The following is a 16,727-nucleotide window of genomic DNA, read 5'->3' as shown; positions in this document are numbered from 1 at the left end:
AGCACCGCGGCCTGAAAGTGTCCCATTTGCTTCAGCTATAAATGATCCTGAGTCGAGTTGTTTTGACAGGTCGGTCATAAATCATGGTCAGGAATGACTTGCTGTTTTGATATCTTTAAATCAAACTGCAAGTGTAGTTGGGTGTGGCCATATGTTTTATGCACATTTGGGGAACCTACAGAAACTAATGTTTCTTGGACCAGAGGAGAATCAATATAAATATGTTTGTCCTTTAGCTTTTTGTACATGTGAAATTTTGATCACGTTTGGATTTCTCTTAAATGGTGACTCATCATAACTGCGCCAATGAACTGCTTTGGACACTGATACAGTTTCAGTCAAAATAGCAGGTTCTCTGAGTGGTATCTGGTCATACAGATGGTCCTATCAAAGATGACAAGAAGACGATGATGACATTTCAGTAAGACAAGTCTACAGTCATGCTAGCAGCTCGGTGAGGCAGCGATGCTTTGAGCTAAATACTAATGCTGACATATGACAGTGCTAACATGAAGATATGAAGTTGATGTAATGTTTACCACGTTCACCATTTTAGTTCTCTTCAACAAGTCCTCCTAATCTTACCACAACATAAGATGTTTGTTCCTTCCCTTAAAATGACCCAACGGAGCGTTTTCTAAATGAGTTCACTCACCAGTGGACGACAGAATAGGCCGTGTATGACTGTTAATGGTAGCAGTTTTTAATACTTTATTAATATTGTATATCAGTTGCTGTTGCACCAAAACTACATGGTTAGATTTAGAAAAAGGTTTGGCTTTAAATAAGTATGTTTATTATTAACGTCATAAGGTAATGTGATGTATCACACGAAATATGTCACGGCGTCACAACATGCTACATTAACGTTTTTAAAATAATCAGCATTGGCTTTTTGTTGCAAACTGAACACAAACACTGATCACCTAGATGGAAGTCATGTGTTTGTTTGACCTATCCACATCCCCTCCATCCCACCCTAAGCAAACTTTGTCACTGTTAATACTACATTACCTGAGTCCCTCCATTGCTCATACTATGACCACTGGAGGTTGCCACCTTAACAATAAACTGAAATATGGGTCATAATTGCTGCTTGTACAAACAACCTATGTGGTCATATTTAGCATGGTAACGCTCGCTCAGTACAAAACAAAAACACTAAGTCCTAAAATCTATACAACACAATTCTTAGCACGTTTTTAGTATGTATCGAGTTCTCACTGGAAAAGTGACAATATATACTCAAAGTAGACAGCGTGCTGTCAAAATTTGAATTCCTTAGTGTTAGTGTCCTGTTGATACATAGTATTTTTCCATAATGTAATTCACAAAGAAAATGGAGGAGCAAAAACTAAAATAAATTGTGGATGGTACTGAAAAAGTTTGAAATCTGAATTCTCAAGGCTGAAATTTCAGGACCAGATACCCCAAAATCTGCGCACATTTTTTTGTAGTTTGGGTGAACTGACCCTTTGAGAAACCAGGGAATGCACTTGTGTCCTGTCAGAGTTGTTAGTAAGAGCTAGTGTGACCAAGCAGCACCAGTGAGACAGAGAGTAAACCACTGCCTAAGATGACAGCCCATGTCCATATCAGAGACAAGAGCTGTGGCTTTATCTGTTATACCACTTCCATCTTTCCTTGTAGCCTCTCAGCCACCTCTTACTCTCTCTGTCTCTCTGTCTGATGCACACATGTCAGAAGAGGGCCTTTGTTTATAGTGACAGGGTAAATAATTAAACAGGAGATGCAAATCATGTCATCCATTTTAATTGGCTCTTGCTTTTATTCCTGACATGTTCAATCATCTCAGAATGAGTTTTTAAGACTTTTTGGTTTCCCCATATAATTAAAGCATAGAGGTTTACCAGCTAACTTGTCAACACAGCTCATCATAGAAAATAGTAACAGCTGAATACTGAATGAAACTATCAATAAAAAGTCTGGAATTTACCTTCAAGGTTCTGCAGTGCATTATATTTTAATGGTGCAAACATTTTTTTAATTTAATTTAAATTTCTTCAGGGTTAGTTTTTTGGAAAAGAAAAACTTAAAATAATATTAAAATGTGGTGGTAAAGAAGGATGCATGCAGCCTATCTTTTGGATTGGCTTCAGGGCATTTCTGCTCCATGCACTAGTAAACAGTAAAGTCACATAAAATAATACGCACAAACAAAAAAAGGCAGATAGAAAAACAGATAAAGAGAGAGTCTGACATGTGGGAAAGATTAGGGAATGAACTCCAAACTTGATGCCACAAACACACAGTAGAGCTAGCTGAAATGTTTGGATCCCTCTTTATCTTCTATAATGAATAAGGACCAATATCTGCTGTCAGATAGCTTCTGTGCACACACCAGGGAAAAGGATGACATGTGGCAGTAATATGAATTGTATAGGAAGTTATGAGAATACTGCACATTAATGTGGTCCGGATTTCCCCTGAGAGCTCAAGGGAAGTGACGTCAGTGATGGCTAGTGCAGTTAAATCAAGTTGTGTGTATATTTGCTCAACACATGGATTTTCTTTGTCTGGCTCTTTCTTGGTGGTTTTGAAGCTGGGAGGCTGTGGATGCTGCAGTAGGAGGGCATAGGTGAAGGTCCTACACAGCTGCACAGCGGGAAGGGGGAGGGCTGTGGAAGAAAGCCTCCAGGCACTGGGAGTGAATTAATGAGTTTCTGATTTTTTATGAATTTATCAGCCCAAAGAGTTGTATTAATCTAGACATTAAATATACTACAAGAGGAATATCATTAAATGCAAGAAATTACTTGGGTGTTTCTGAGGTCCAATGGCAGGTTTATCCATTAAGTCTTTTTTTCCCCTGAAATTAAAAGCAAGGCAGTCAAAACTTGGAGCTGCTGCACTTTCAGTGAAGCTCTGTTAAGGTTTATGAAATATTTTTTTAAAAATGAAAATCCCATCAACTGCTTGGACATATATTATTAATCCTGCACATTTGTAAGCAAACTGCATTTTCAGCTGTTAAACAAGTATTATTTTTCTTTGCTATCAACCCTTTGATCTGTGTTTAGTCTCTGTTAACCCACTGTACAGAAACATGCATCCTCATAACATGTATTGCAGACACAGTTTTGAAGTGGTCATTGTTTTTGTTTTTCCAGTGAAATCACAAATTAAACGGAATACAAAATGTTGGAATTTGAAATAAGTTTTTGAAGTTGAAAATCTTTATGCATGACATTTGGCGGAGAGTTTGGCAAGAAGAGTATTTAAGTGTTTTCAGGATTGAAGAACCAACGCAACCAGGTCCTGTTTTGTTTTTGTTTTTTTCCCACAAGTAAACCTCACATTAACCCCCCTCACACTACCTTTTCAAGGGGGAAATATCGAGCAATATATTTGAAGAAGAAGAATTTGTTGCCATAAATGTCCACTGGCCTTGTCCACGGCCATAAATGTTCACAAATCGGGAAAACAATGAGATTCAGGAGCTCCTTATCCTCCAAGCAGAGGGCGAGATCGGCGGCCATATAACAGGGATAATAAATAATTGTTATTGCCATATTCTGCCATTGTTTGTAAAGCACTGCTGACATGTATGTTATATGTCACACAAGAGGCCGACAGTGTTGTGTTAAACATCATGCCCAACACGCATTTTCTGTTTCCGCAACGCCGACATGCTGTCTAAATTCACACACTTGAGCGGCATTATGCCACCATGTTTGGCTCTATGCAAAAATGTAAAAGCAGCAAAATTAAGGGACTTCGTAACTCTCCTATAGCAAAATCTCAGTGTAAAAAGAGCTTCTGTCCCATGTTTTATTCTCAGGAATACTTGTGGTGTTTCTTTTTAGGAAAAAAAGGTAAAAAAAAACACTCATGATCTTAGGACCAAATGCTACATACACATGCATGCAGCTAGTAAGTCCTCAAGAATGTGAAAGGTATGAGAATTCCTTTCTGTGTTGCTTTCAGGATCCAAATTGGATATACAGTTAGCAGAGTTGATGAAATATTGAGTGAATTGACCCTTTTACTTTTCTAGTCTTTCACTATTCTACCTTGAGCGAGTTCAAATATTCATATTCAATCAATTGGTTTGACGTCAGCACACCCAGTGTGGGTAGATGCGAAATTAACAGGTTCAGTCAGCATGAAATTGTAGCACATCTAATGCACCAACAGCACGAGATCTGCATCTTGGCTTCACAGGAAGTCAGAATTGGTGACGAAACAGATGAGAGAAGAGACCCCTTATAACCACAGGATGATCTAGGAACAGATGAACAGCTGCAGGGTGGATATTAACATTAACATTTTCTGCCAGGGTCACAAAGTACAGTGTATGAAAGCAATATTAGCCCCGGTCTTACTATTAAAGGTCTTTGGGGCAGTGGGAAGACACAATGTCTGTAGTCGGCTGTAACAGAATTGAAACAGCAAGAAATCAATAAACTATCTCAGTATGACCACACACTAACCTTTGAAGAACCCAAATAATAGTTCAACAACCAATGGGAGCTGAGTATGCACTTCACTTCCTCAATGCCTGTTGGTTTATTAGTTTGCTGTTGGATCACCATCGTAATTACTTTCCATTCATGCCTACAGAGAGTATGTCAGAGTTAAACAGCCTTGAGGAAGAGCTGCTTCATGTGCTAATCATTGATTAAAAAACACATTTGCACACACTGTTCAATGTGAGATTTGAACCAGGCCAGCTGACTTCCAAAATATCTTTGTGGCTTTTGTCCTTAAATGTGGTTACAGCTGCAATTATTGATAATAATGAGTGAGTTGAAAAGCATAGCAAAGCTAATTTGTTTGTTGGTTAATTGAAGAACGCCATGCAGATTATCTAGCGTAGAAAATATATTGCTTGGTTTGCTGCCAGTGAGCTGGTGGCATTTGATGGATTACACCTCCTTCCAGATTTACTAGATATTTGTTTGAATTATGGATCCCCGTGATGCGCTAATCAACTAAACAGGATGGAAATACTTTAAAAATGAACCAAAATTAGACGTTTATATTGAAAGGGAAAAGCAGTGAATCATGTTTGGCTTCTTCTCAGCTTCATGTACTACAGAAAAGGAAAAACATCTGGATGAATTAGTTATGAGAGTGTCCACATGTGGAGTAGACCAAGCATTATAAAATATTAACATTTCAACACACTGGATAAAAAGGTTAGGTTGCAGTACATCGCTACACAAAATGCTATTTGGTCAACGTCAAGCCCAGAAAGTAAAATCGCACCAGTGACTTCACTCACCCGCTTCCATTATCATTAATGTGTCATTTAGCAGTCAAAAGCTGTGGCAATAATAGAATTACTTTTTCTATTAGACTCAATGTCACAGAGCCTTACAGTGAAAGAGCCCAGTGCACACAATGGGAAAGGAGAAGACAGAGAGAGCATTGCCAAGTGTCCAAATGTCACAGGCTCTCGAGTTCACACCACATGCACACACCCTGTTTTGTCAGTGACACAACAGGCACAATCTATATGTACATAATGAGACTGTCAGTGCTTTATAGTAGCCAATATATCCTCCCTGTCCAGAAGGAAGGAACAAACTAAACCATCACAGGAAGTTAATGCAGCAGCAGCTTTAGTTCATGCAATTCTTTCCCTGTTTTATCTCAAAGCAAGGTGCCTGACATTTTTTCAAAGAGGAAACCAGTTAACACACAACACCCTGGAGCATGTTTAGGCTTTATAATTCAGGCTACACACATGCAAACCTCATCTCACTGAAAGCACACACACACACGTGCACCCCACCACAGCTTCCAGCACCTTACTAGGACACAGACGCACAATAACCCAAGACCCTAACTGAATACAATCTATTGCCATGGCACCCAGCGCCTTGATGACCGGTATCTGTAGTAACTGAGCAACCTCACACCACTTCATTACTCCAAGCACAAACTCAGCTGCAAGCCTCTCCTCCCAGGCTGCAGTGGCAGCAGTGCCTGCCGGCGTTTGTCCACCACTCTCTGCGGGAAAAAGAAACAACGTCCTCTCATCCTTTTGTCTTATTGTGAACCACTAACGCCTGCTGTCATGAGAGAAAGAAGGGACTCACCGTGCATTCCCCCCACAGCGAAAGACAGGAGCCAGGTGGAGCGAGCAGAGGGGCTGCAGTGGCGGAGGAATCCCCCTGGTAGTGTATGTGTAAGAGTGTGTGAGACGGAGCATGGAAGTGTGTGTGTGTATGAGAATATGTGTGTGTGTGTGTGTGTGTGCGTGTGTGTGTGTGTGTGTATGTATGTGTGTAAGGAGTCAGAGCTGATCCAGCAGATGCAGGCGGGAGCCACCAATAGAATGAGGAGAAGGAGAGAGAGAGGAGTGTGTGAGAGATGGAGGGAGGGAGAGACAGCAGAGGAGGGGTCTGATAGCATTACATCATGGACTAGGGAACGGTAGGTTTGCAGGGGGGTGGGCTACGGGTGGGGGAAGGTGTGTGTCTGTGTGTGTGTGTGTTTCCTTGTGTTTGTGTTTGCATCACCATCACTGTATATTTTCTCTCTGCAGCGGACCACAGGATGATTAAAGATTGTGTCCATGCTGCATACTGTGCAGTGTCGTCATGGTGGCTGCACCTGTGTGTGTGTGTGTGTGTGTGTGTGTGTGTGTGTGTGTGTGTGTGTATGTGTATGAGTGTGTCAATGGTGTGTGTTTGTGGTTGTGTACATATGAGCAGGACATAAACAACAGCTATAATCAAGGAGGTTTAATAATCACACCATATTCCATAGATCATGTATCCAATGATTCCTCCTGGTGACTATAAATAAGTATCTCACAGCTTTCATGTCCAGATTTGTTACAGATGTCTCTTTTTTTATTACATGAATGCCATAAAGGCTAACAAACAGTTTACTACAGATGGACATTAAAAAGAAAAGAAAAAAAAAATCTCAATCCCGCCCTTTTCCACCTCACATTCAGAGCCGCTAGCTAATGGCTCCCTTGTCAGTTTGAAAAAGCACTGATAGACACCCTGTTAGGAAGTCACTGACATTTCAGGTGAGTGATTCCAAACACTTTCTGCTGGCTTTGACATAGCACATCTCTAAATGGAAGCGAAAACACACACACACACACACTTTTTTTTTTTTTTACCCTATAGCGGCAGCATTCACCTGTCTTTGTGCAGCCTGCCATCCCTAAAAAGTAACAGAGAGGCAGAGGGAAGGAGAGAAAGAGGGAGTGAGAAGAAAGGGCGTTAGTCGGAAAACAATGACAGCTCAGGGTCATCCTTGCACCTCTGCTCTGTCTGTACCAATCTGGCACCAGACAGGCAGAAAACGAGATAGGAGGGATGCAGGTGGCAGAAACACGTAGATAAGGAAGGCTTTCCTCCCAGCTGTCCTCATTAATTTTCATAAGTTGGGTCTGTGTTTAGCCCCGCAGGCTTTGTGTTGACTTATTTCATGTTTTTATGTCGCACTCTCAGTCGGGATGCAGCTAAATCCACGTCATCTTTGCTCTCTTAAGCAACGGTCACATTGCAAAGTGGCATTTGCTCATCCTCACAATAGTGGTGGAGCCGGAAGCTTGGTGACGTAGTGACCAGGCCCCCAGGAATGCAGCCCAGTCTTGCTTCCAATTTTTCCCACGTGGCCACTTGCGTTATTGCAGCAAGAAAATCTCATACTGCCCAGACAGCGTTGTCTCCACAGATCACCATTAAAAACTTTCCTCCAGCCAAGAAAAGAGGTTTAAACATGGATGTATTAAGAAAACCATGATAGAGCATGGAGGCAGAGCCCTGTTTATTCCTATAAATTGGTGCAAGAAGCAAAGAACACTCTATTTCCTCTGTCTGAAAGTACCCAGATCTTCCACATTATGGGGCCCATAGAGCATGCTCAATAGATACTACTGCTGGCAGAGCAAATGACTTCCGGTTTTGCGCTCTACTATTTTGAATGACGATCAAACAATTTAATTTTGCCACGCTTTTAGACTTTGCAAATATTATCAAATTGAACTGATTGAATCTTGATTCTGAAATGAGTCATTTTGTGGAGGTTTTGATGCTCACAAAAATTTGTACACTGATACAGATGTCTCTTTAACAATGTAAGTCAATGGGAAAACGTCCTTCTGGGCCCCATGGCATCACGTGACAGACACGCATAATCGATTCCACTTTTGGCCACTTTGCTTCAGACCCCAGCACAACTAATGGGTTTTGGGTTTAAAACTTTCTGACATCATCACAAGGATCTATAAGCTATGATCTATGAGCTGAGTGAACTCGTGATCGGGGCCAACGGGAGGAAAAATACAGCGGCTATTTAATAGGCAACATACTGAGTAAGTAGCCCTGGAAGCTAGAAACTTTTTGGTGTATGTGCCAGGAGAGCAGTTTCTATTGGCCTGAATAGGCGCTATCTTGGGGTCCAGTATCTACTGAGTATTATACATCTATCTATGATCATACTGAGAGCCAGTTCACTGCTGTAGCTGTCAAGCTAACTTGTTCAGGAATTTTTGTGCTAGTCAGTCACAAACGTTCCTGAAGCTTCTTTCAATTTTCTTTCTATTATTTTCTTTACTTCGCCCCTTCAATTTTGTTCACCATTGCACACATTAAAATGTAAAGGTATTGAGAAAAATTAGCTCTTCCAGCCAACAACCTTGCTTATGATTAGTTAGCAAATTTGTAGGGATGTACCCTACTCAGGATTATGTCAGTCAAATTAGATTTGGTTTGTTCATACGGATATTTGACCATTAATTTTTATTCCACATAAAGTTTTTAAGTTTGAACAGGGCCAGTGGGTAACTCAGTCTGACAGCTGCATTCATGTAATCAAGCTAATGGCTCGAATAGGATATGTGCAACAAAATTCTTTGCTGATATTAGAGACTGCCAGAGACTGTGTCGTATTAAGTTGCTGTAAGCTTTAAATTCACCACTTCTAAGCAGAGGAAAGGAGATAATGTTATCTCGGAGCCCAAAGTCTCTTCCTCCTCTGTGCTACTGCATCATGCATGTAGCTGCTTGTAACAAAGAGTAGCATGAAAGTCAGGAGCGCTCACTTTGCAGCACAAAGCTGATGACCAAAACTTACCCAGAAGCACATTGCACAACATACTAACTAGCGAAAGTGATAACTTCCTCTGTTTTGGATTCTCCTGCTTTCTATCCCCTAAAAGGTCAGCATTGTCAAGATGGCTCAAATTTCACCAAACTTGAACTCTATCGGATCCTCTTATCTGAGGAATTCCACTGGAAAAAACAGATTTCTGACCAAATGCAAGTTCAGTAGTGTGATACTACAGGAGTGACAGCAGGCCTTTGCTTGAAAGATAACAAGCACAATGATTCAGCAGTGCAATGGGTTAATGCAACACTAATGCAGTTGCCATACTTTAAAGTGCAGGAAAAATCTCAGTTGGGAAAACAAACAAAAAAGGTGAGTTAGAATGATTGATGATTGTTCTCTATTTATCATATTTCTGGCACCTTTGCTGTTATACCAGCTTTTAGAAGTGCTGCCACTCATGCTTCTCCTGCCAATATCATTTTATGAGGTATTGGATATTTTCACACACGTACGTACCTTCACCTAATGATTCACGCTGCCGTTTCAAGTTAGGGTAGATTTTGGCCATAGCCAGCAACTGGCTAAAGAATGGCCTCTTTTATGTCTGTGTCCTCTCATCTCGCATATAGGAAATGCTGACTGGGAAAGCTCCATCCATCTTTTGTGAGGTGGGCTGTCAAAGATCAGAAAGTGCCTCATTTGAACTAATTTCAAGGTATTTGTTGGGCAATGCAGCTGGAATGCTACATTTTTTTTTTTTACAGCAGTCATCATTATCAAAGTTAACCATTATGTGGCTATTCAGAAATAATGTGGCAGATTTTTTAAATTCAGTTTAGCCAAACGCAGTTCTTTTTGAAGATAAAGCAATAGTGCAACAAGAATTTCAGCACTTTCTTGTTCTTTTTTTTTTTACATTGGTTACGTCGACATGCGTGGTTGTTCTAAATAGGTTTGACCTTTTATTTGTCACAAGCCATTAGAGATCTTCCTGACTCACTAAATGAAATGTGACAAAGGCTAATGGACCTGTGCCCACATGTGAGTGGATGTGACTCATTTAGGCTGCATGTTGCTCATAACATCTACACTTTCTATACCGGTGTCTGCTTGTTGTAGAACCACTGTGAAAGACTGAAAGTGACATTAATATATTATATATTTGTTAACATGTCCATTCAATGCAGAATGCAGTGTGAAATCTGTCAGAGTGTGAGGATAACTGTGCCAGGATATTGGATTAAACACTCAGCATCCATGGTTTTTCAGTGACTGGTATGATCTCCGAAAGTGTGTCACATTTTCACTTAAATTTCAGGATAAAACAGCCCCCTGAAGCTGTTTACATTGCTTTATAGTGCAGTCATATCTTGCCCGTTCTGGCCTGTTGTGTGTAATTTCCAGTGAAGCTGTATCTTCCGAGTCTTACAAAAACAAAACCATGCCCGGTTGGGAAGGGGCCACATCTAAAGTCAACATGGTGGCAGGGTTCCCAGGCTCTGGAAACTAAGCACTAATTACGCCCGCTGACATGAGAATGACAGGCCAAACTGCAATGGATGGTCTATCAGTATGGCGTGAGCACACTCAATGTTCCCCTGGCACTTTTACACAGCACAGATTTGTCGCTTAACTTGTGATTTAATTAGCATTTATGGAAAAATTTTGCTGTGGTGATTCAGCCGAACAAAACAGTTAATGTAAAAGGAGTTGATTTCTTGCAGATATGAAATTACAATATGTGCAGATAATTACTGTGTTGATAGGTCTTTTTCACAGTAAAAACCACCTAGAAAAAGTACAGGTGTTACTAATAACATAACAATAGCTCTGTGAGCCAGCATTCACAAAACTGTTACATTTTTGGTGGATGTTAAAATGTCTGTGGACAGAACATGATAACCAACCAGTCGCCCCTTTTACACAGCCTGTCGTACCATTTTTTTTTAAAAGGTACGACCATGAATAGGGCAGACAGAGTTGTCTCTCTCTGTCTCTTAAGTCAGCAGTTGAAGTAGTAATAGCTGCTGCCCCTCTCACCCAGCCCCAGATGAATGATTTACCTTGTGAGGATGCTTGGCACAGAAAAGACCCCAGATAAAAGCAAAGTGAAGGGTCATATGTGGAATTTAGTATGGAACATACCATGCATAAGTATTTTAATGGACATGGACTAGTTTTCTGGAATTTAAGTTTATTTGAAGGGATACTTTGATTTTTATTTAAAATATTACAATGAATAGAGACAGGAGTTGTGGGAAGTAAATGTAAAGACATGCAACACAGATACCCAGCTGGGATTTAACCAGGGATGTTGCAATTACACGATACAGAAATCTGTAGACCAGCTTAAACAGCTGAACAGAACCTGTTGTTAGAAAAATGTTACTCAAAATGGTTTAGCCCTCTGAAATTCACCAACAGGTCTTTATCAGACAGTGGCATATCTATACTTTATAATCAATGGCATTCAATAACCATGTTCAGATTTGTATTTTAGAGTAAGCATCACCAAAAATCTCAAAGGCTGGAGTTTTACTTTTCTTACGAATAACCGCATAAAATTTCAAGTGTGCTCATTTTCAGTGCGCTGGAAACCATGTATTTAATAAAGCAGACATGAGAAATAGATCAAAGTACCCATTCACCCTGGTCTGGATACCGGAAAATGCTCTGTGTCCGCCTGTGAGGTACATTCCCAGATATTGGGCTCTTCAATTTCAGACACTGCCTAAGCAGCACTATTTATGGTTTAATTTAGTTTGGTTTGAAAAAAAAGGAAGGAACTTCTCTTTCCCTCTCTAAAGGGAGTGTGGAGTATCTTAATGCACAAAGGTGTCCCCTGGCGTTTCCAGCTATCCCTATCAGTCCAGACCCCCTCTTCTTTCACCACCATGCCTGCACTGTTCCCTGTTGCCTTGGCAACCCTACGGCCAGGCCGCTCTCTCTCTGGATACACAGGGACTTCTGTTCGTGCCCCCAAGCAGCTGAAGAAGGACTCACTAAGGTTGTGCAGAGAAAAAAGGTACATGCTTGTCCTTTTCTTCTCTCCCCAATGAGACACGTGCATGATCTCAAACAGGCAAATAGCTCCACTCAAACTGAATAAAGCCTTAACAACGACTAAAGGTAGTGCTGAAAACTGCACAGCACATATATTATAAAAACCAGAACGTAAAGGTCAAACGTTGTTGAGGCTCATCAGTCATGACTTTTGGGTCAAAAAGGTGCAATGTGTTACTGAACTGGTCCTAGACAGGAATACAGTGTTGTGTCACATTAACGTCCCTCATGATAAAGCATGAGCACAGACATTGTGTTTCTGATGCTTTTGTCCAATTTGTCATAAAGCTCATGTACAGGACAAAAGAGTCCAGCTTCAAATGGTTAGACATTACGGGGAATAAGATTATTTGCTTTCTTTCAGAGCATTAGATATGATTGATAGCACTCGTTTTTTTCAGCTTCTCAGAACAGAATGGGAAACCCAGTCAATGGATTAAATGTTAGCACTGTATGTCTCTGCAAACCCTGGATATGTAATATTTGTACATTATTACATTTAGGCACAAAAACCACTTGGATGTGGGGAGGAAAAGATCATGTTTTGGCTTAAAACACCCACTTGGCACAATCCCCCGTTGGAAACGCTGCAGATGTCCCGCTGAAAACACACTTTTGTTGTTTTTTGGACTTGAACAGTGGTCTGCAGCTTGGCAGCAGTGTAGCCGAGGTGTGAAAAGTTGAAATGATACGTATGAAACATATAAATGTGACATTTCTGCAGTTTCTAGAGGCGTACAATGCCATCATTTCATTCTGGTGACTGGCATGAGTGTGCCTCCCAAAATGATGAAGGATAACTCTAAAATAATAATAATAATAATAATAATAATAATAAACAATAATTCTGCTACTTTGAGTAATTTTGCATGACTTTTAGAGATTCCTTTCAGGTGTAACCATTGGTCATTGCGTTGACAGCACATAAATGCTACATTATCAGCCTCCCTGTGTGTCTCTGTGTGTAGACACTGATGGCCGCTCTTCTTATGTTTTTGGCTAATGCTTTATTACTTTTCAACGCAGGTTTTTGAGCACCATAAACCCTCAACGCTTAATCTAGAGCAGACGAGATGTAAGGTTGACAAGAGGAGGGCACTTGTTGTCGTTTAGAGTCCCATGTCCCATTACACCCTAAGATCAGCACAATACAGTGCAATATGTCCAAACCGGGGGGCCTTTTCCCATGCTCTGATTCAAGTGATTTAATGAAGTGTCAAGAGAATGGTTATCACTTTGTCTCCTCAGCTGTAACTCATCAGCCTTAATTGCCTGGTTTTGTCTTGAAGGAACTTTTATTCGTTGGTGTGTGTATGTTTTGTCTCCCCTTTGGCGGAACAAATTGTTCTGCTTTTAACAAGATCTTCCAGTTTCATAGACTGTCTGGTCAACGGCCTCTCAGAGCTTTAGGGTACAAAGAGTCAGAGAGGCAGGTGCAGCCTGAAGTTCATCCGGTATACTACCTTTTCAGGAACAATACACAAACAATGAAGGATTTATTTTGGCATGTTACTGGCTATTAAACCTGTTCTGAGTTGGACTAAGCAAATACTTTGTACAAATAGTGTGAGTTCATCAGCTTCCAGATACAGAGAGTTGAAACAGATGCGCCTTTTAATGATTGAGTGTGTGCAAGAGAGTGAAAGAGATAGAAAGAAACAGGATGTCTCTCGGCCTTAAACCATCACTTAACCCTGTTTCACGAGGCATCTGAGGAGGAAAAGAAAAGGGACAAATATGGAGTTTTCTTGCAGAGATCCCTGACTGTGACCGCCTGGGGTGACAGACAGATAGATCTTCTGGAACAGCTTGTTTTGTTGACACTGGCAATGAAAGACACAAATCACTGGAATAACCTAATGAGATAATTACTCAATCACAAACACAAACAATGACTGAAGTAAAAGCTTTAAGGGAACACACTAATCTGTCCCCTCCTGACCTCTTTCATCCGCTTCCATCAGCCTGACAGATCTTCCACAACAACTGAGAACTCCCAAGCTCTCAAACCTTATAAGGGATTCTGAGATCTGATCCTTGCATTATCTTATCTAGTTGATTGCCTTTAGCCCAGAGATGCACCGATTTTTCCTTTTGTGCAGCACAAAAGAAAATTTCATGTCAGGGGTGTCATACTTATTTGAACTTTTTAGCCCAGTTTGATTACAGGTTGAACCGACCAGTGAAACCATTCACAACAAAACCCATAACAACACTTCCCAATCTGTCCCTTTTCTTTCAGTGTACAGAAGTACATTCTGAAAACATTCATCCATTTACAGAACTGATGATGAACAGCCTGAGATCTCTTGAGAAAAAAAGGTGCAATTTCAACAATATGTTTCCACATTCAGCCTGTCACTTCTCACTGTCATTACATGTGCATTTTTCAGTACAGTATTATATGTCAGAAAGTACTAAGAGACACATACTGTTGCTGTTATTGTTGTTGTTTTCATGAGGCACATAAAACTGTAGAATGACACCAGCCTTAACCTGCAACTCAGCTGGCAATTTATGATTTTTTTTTTAAGTCACGTGCGAAAGCAGCTGATGAGAGTTGGCCAGTAAACCAGCCAGTTGGTCACCTTGGCGGTCAGTCAGCAAAAGAGCAAACTAATTGTACAGTTAGTCTATCATTCATTTTGTGTGTCTGCCAGTCAGTCAGTCACACAATCACAGTCGGATTGCAAAGCAGCCAGCCGGCCAATTAATCAGCTCGGCAGCCAGTCATCCACGAGACTGATGACATAGTGGGAACATAGGGGAAATGGGAAAAAGCTGACGGAAGATTTTCCGCCAACAAGGACAAATATTGTTATACATCTGAAGCACTTTACACAGGGAGAGGAGAGGAAGAAATATGTTGGCTGTAAATGACTGAATGAACAAATTAAATAATGTGTAAATTAATTTTTGCATGAGTTATGTGTGACATTCAGAGCATACCTATGATTCAGCCTCTGAGCCGGATTGAATGCACACGACTGTTAACATGGAGGTGGCTGAGCCGGCGGCTAGCAGCTAACAGCGCTAACTCAATTAAGCAATATCACACGAGAGAGAGTGATGTACTGTATATCGTCATGACTGTGATTCGGTCAAAGCCATGATGATATATACAGTCCAACATCACGACCTCGAGTGTGATATTGCTTTTATACAACAGTGTCTTTTATTAGTTAACAGTAATAAGTGACAACAGATTATGATTTGCTTTTGAATTACTGATTTTTTGGGTCCGCCGACACAAACTGTTCCGCAACTGCTGGAAGTGACAGCTGTTGCCTAGCAACACATAAACATTTTCCTGCATGCTGCTTGCTAATCTGTGGAAACTCAGTATTCATGTTATGCACAGACCAACTGCTTAGTATCATGAACATTTATCTCTGTGTTTTCAGTGAAAAAAGAAGAGTCTGACCTATAAGTGTAGCTCAACTAAACTGCATTTAAACATACTGACACTGAAATAGGCCATTTAGTTGGATTACTGTCTTTGTCCCAGTATACACGCACCGAGACATACATATTGACGTAAGTATTTCTGACTCCCTCACCGCAGGTGGAGATATGCCCCCTTTAAGCTAGTTGCATAAACCTACATAACATTTTATGATGTAGACCGCATCACAATCACAACTGTAGGAAACTGCTGCGTCATAGTTGTTTGCTGCTCTGAATGTTGCATACATCTCCTTTAAGTTATGTGTCAGGTAAAAATTTGCTAGACAACCTGAAGTCGTATCCTATTGGTACCCCCACACCCCACACCCCCACACCCCCACCCCCCACACTTACCACCAATAACAAGAGAGATCATATACAGTATATCTTCCAGTCTATTGGAAAGGCGCCATAAAAACCTTGTTGTTACCCCTCTGTGATTGGCTGTATGTAATGTGTAAAAATGTCAGCTTGGCCACATTGGGCCTAGTTAAATGTTAAGGGCATTAAACTCCCAAGAACCAAGAGGACCTGTCAACTAGTGGCAGACGTCCATTCACAGCATGGCAGGGGAAGGCCCAGCAATTGATTGTCTTATTGTGACTAATGTGACATCAAGGGGAGCCTGAGGCGGACACCCCTGATGTGTCTCAATAGTGTTTTGTGCAAGGGCCAGTCCAGGAATGAATACACACATATATTCTATACAAAACACACCAATCAGAGGGATAGGAAACTCTTTGAGCTGTTACAGGGGGACTATTAGTGCCGTGGATAGGTTCCCCATGATGTCAGCCATCTGACGATTCTCATGTTGATGAGGTCAACTTCCTCCTGGCTAAATGGGAACAGACTCTGGCTGCTCTTGGCTCCATTTGCCTTTTCAGACAATCTTTTGACTTTGTACCAAGGGTGGAGAGTATTTTTACTCTGGTGTTAGGAGTTGAGTTTTGTGGCAGTTTAACTTTTTCCTCAATTTAATATGTTGACATGTGATGGAATAAATTCACATCAAATGTTTAATGTAATGTCAACAATCTGAGGTCCATTTATAACTCATTTAATATAGCAGCTTGGAACTCATGTTTGACTGAAATCCCTTCTTTTTTTTCTCAGTGACATAGCCGTATAATGCACAGTGTTTCATTTTTCTGTCCGTGAGTTAAAAATGT

General features: G+C 40.7%; 1 protein-coding gene across 1 annotated transcript in view; it reads right to left on the bottom strand.

Moving 5' to 3' along the window:
• sema4bb (sema domain, immunoglobulin domain (Ig), transmembrane domain (TM) and short cytoplasmic domain, (semaphorin) 4Bb) overlaps positions 1 to 6,287 on the bottom strand; it is a 69,768-nt gene extending 63,481 nt beyond the window's left edge. The window contains exon 1 of the mRNA XM_088079732.1: positions 6,069 to 6,287. The gene's annotated coding sequence lies outside the window, so the exon portion shown is untranslated. The remainder of the gene's footprint in view (positions 1 to 6,068) is intronic.
• Positions 6,288 to 16,727: the final 10,440 nt, after the last annotated feature.

This window comes from Plectropomus leopardus, chromosome 1 (assembly GCF_026936395.1).
Source record: "Plectropomus leopardus strain MGB_pleo_1.0 chromosome 1, ASM2693639v1, whole genome shotgun sequence".
Taxonomy (NCBI): domain Eukaryota; kingdom Metazoa; phylum Chordata; class Actinopteri; order Perciformes; family Serranidae; genus Plectropomus; species Plectropomus leopardus.
Note: the sequence above shows the minus strand (reverse complement) of the source record. Positions and strands in the feature narration are given on the sequence as shown.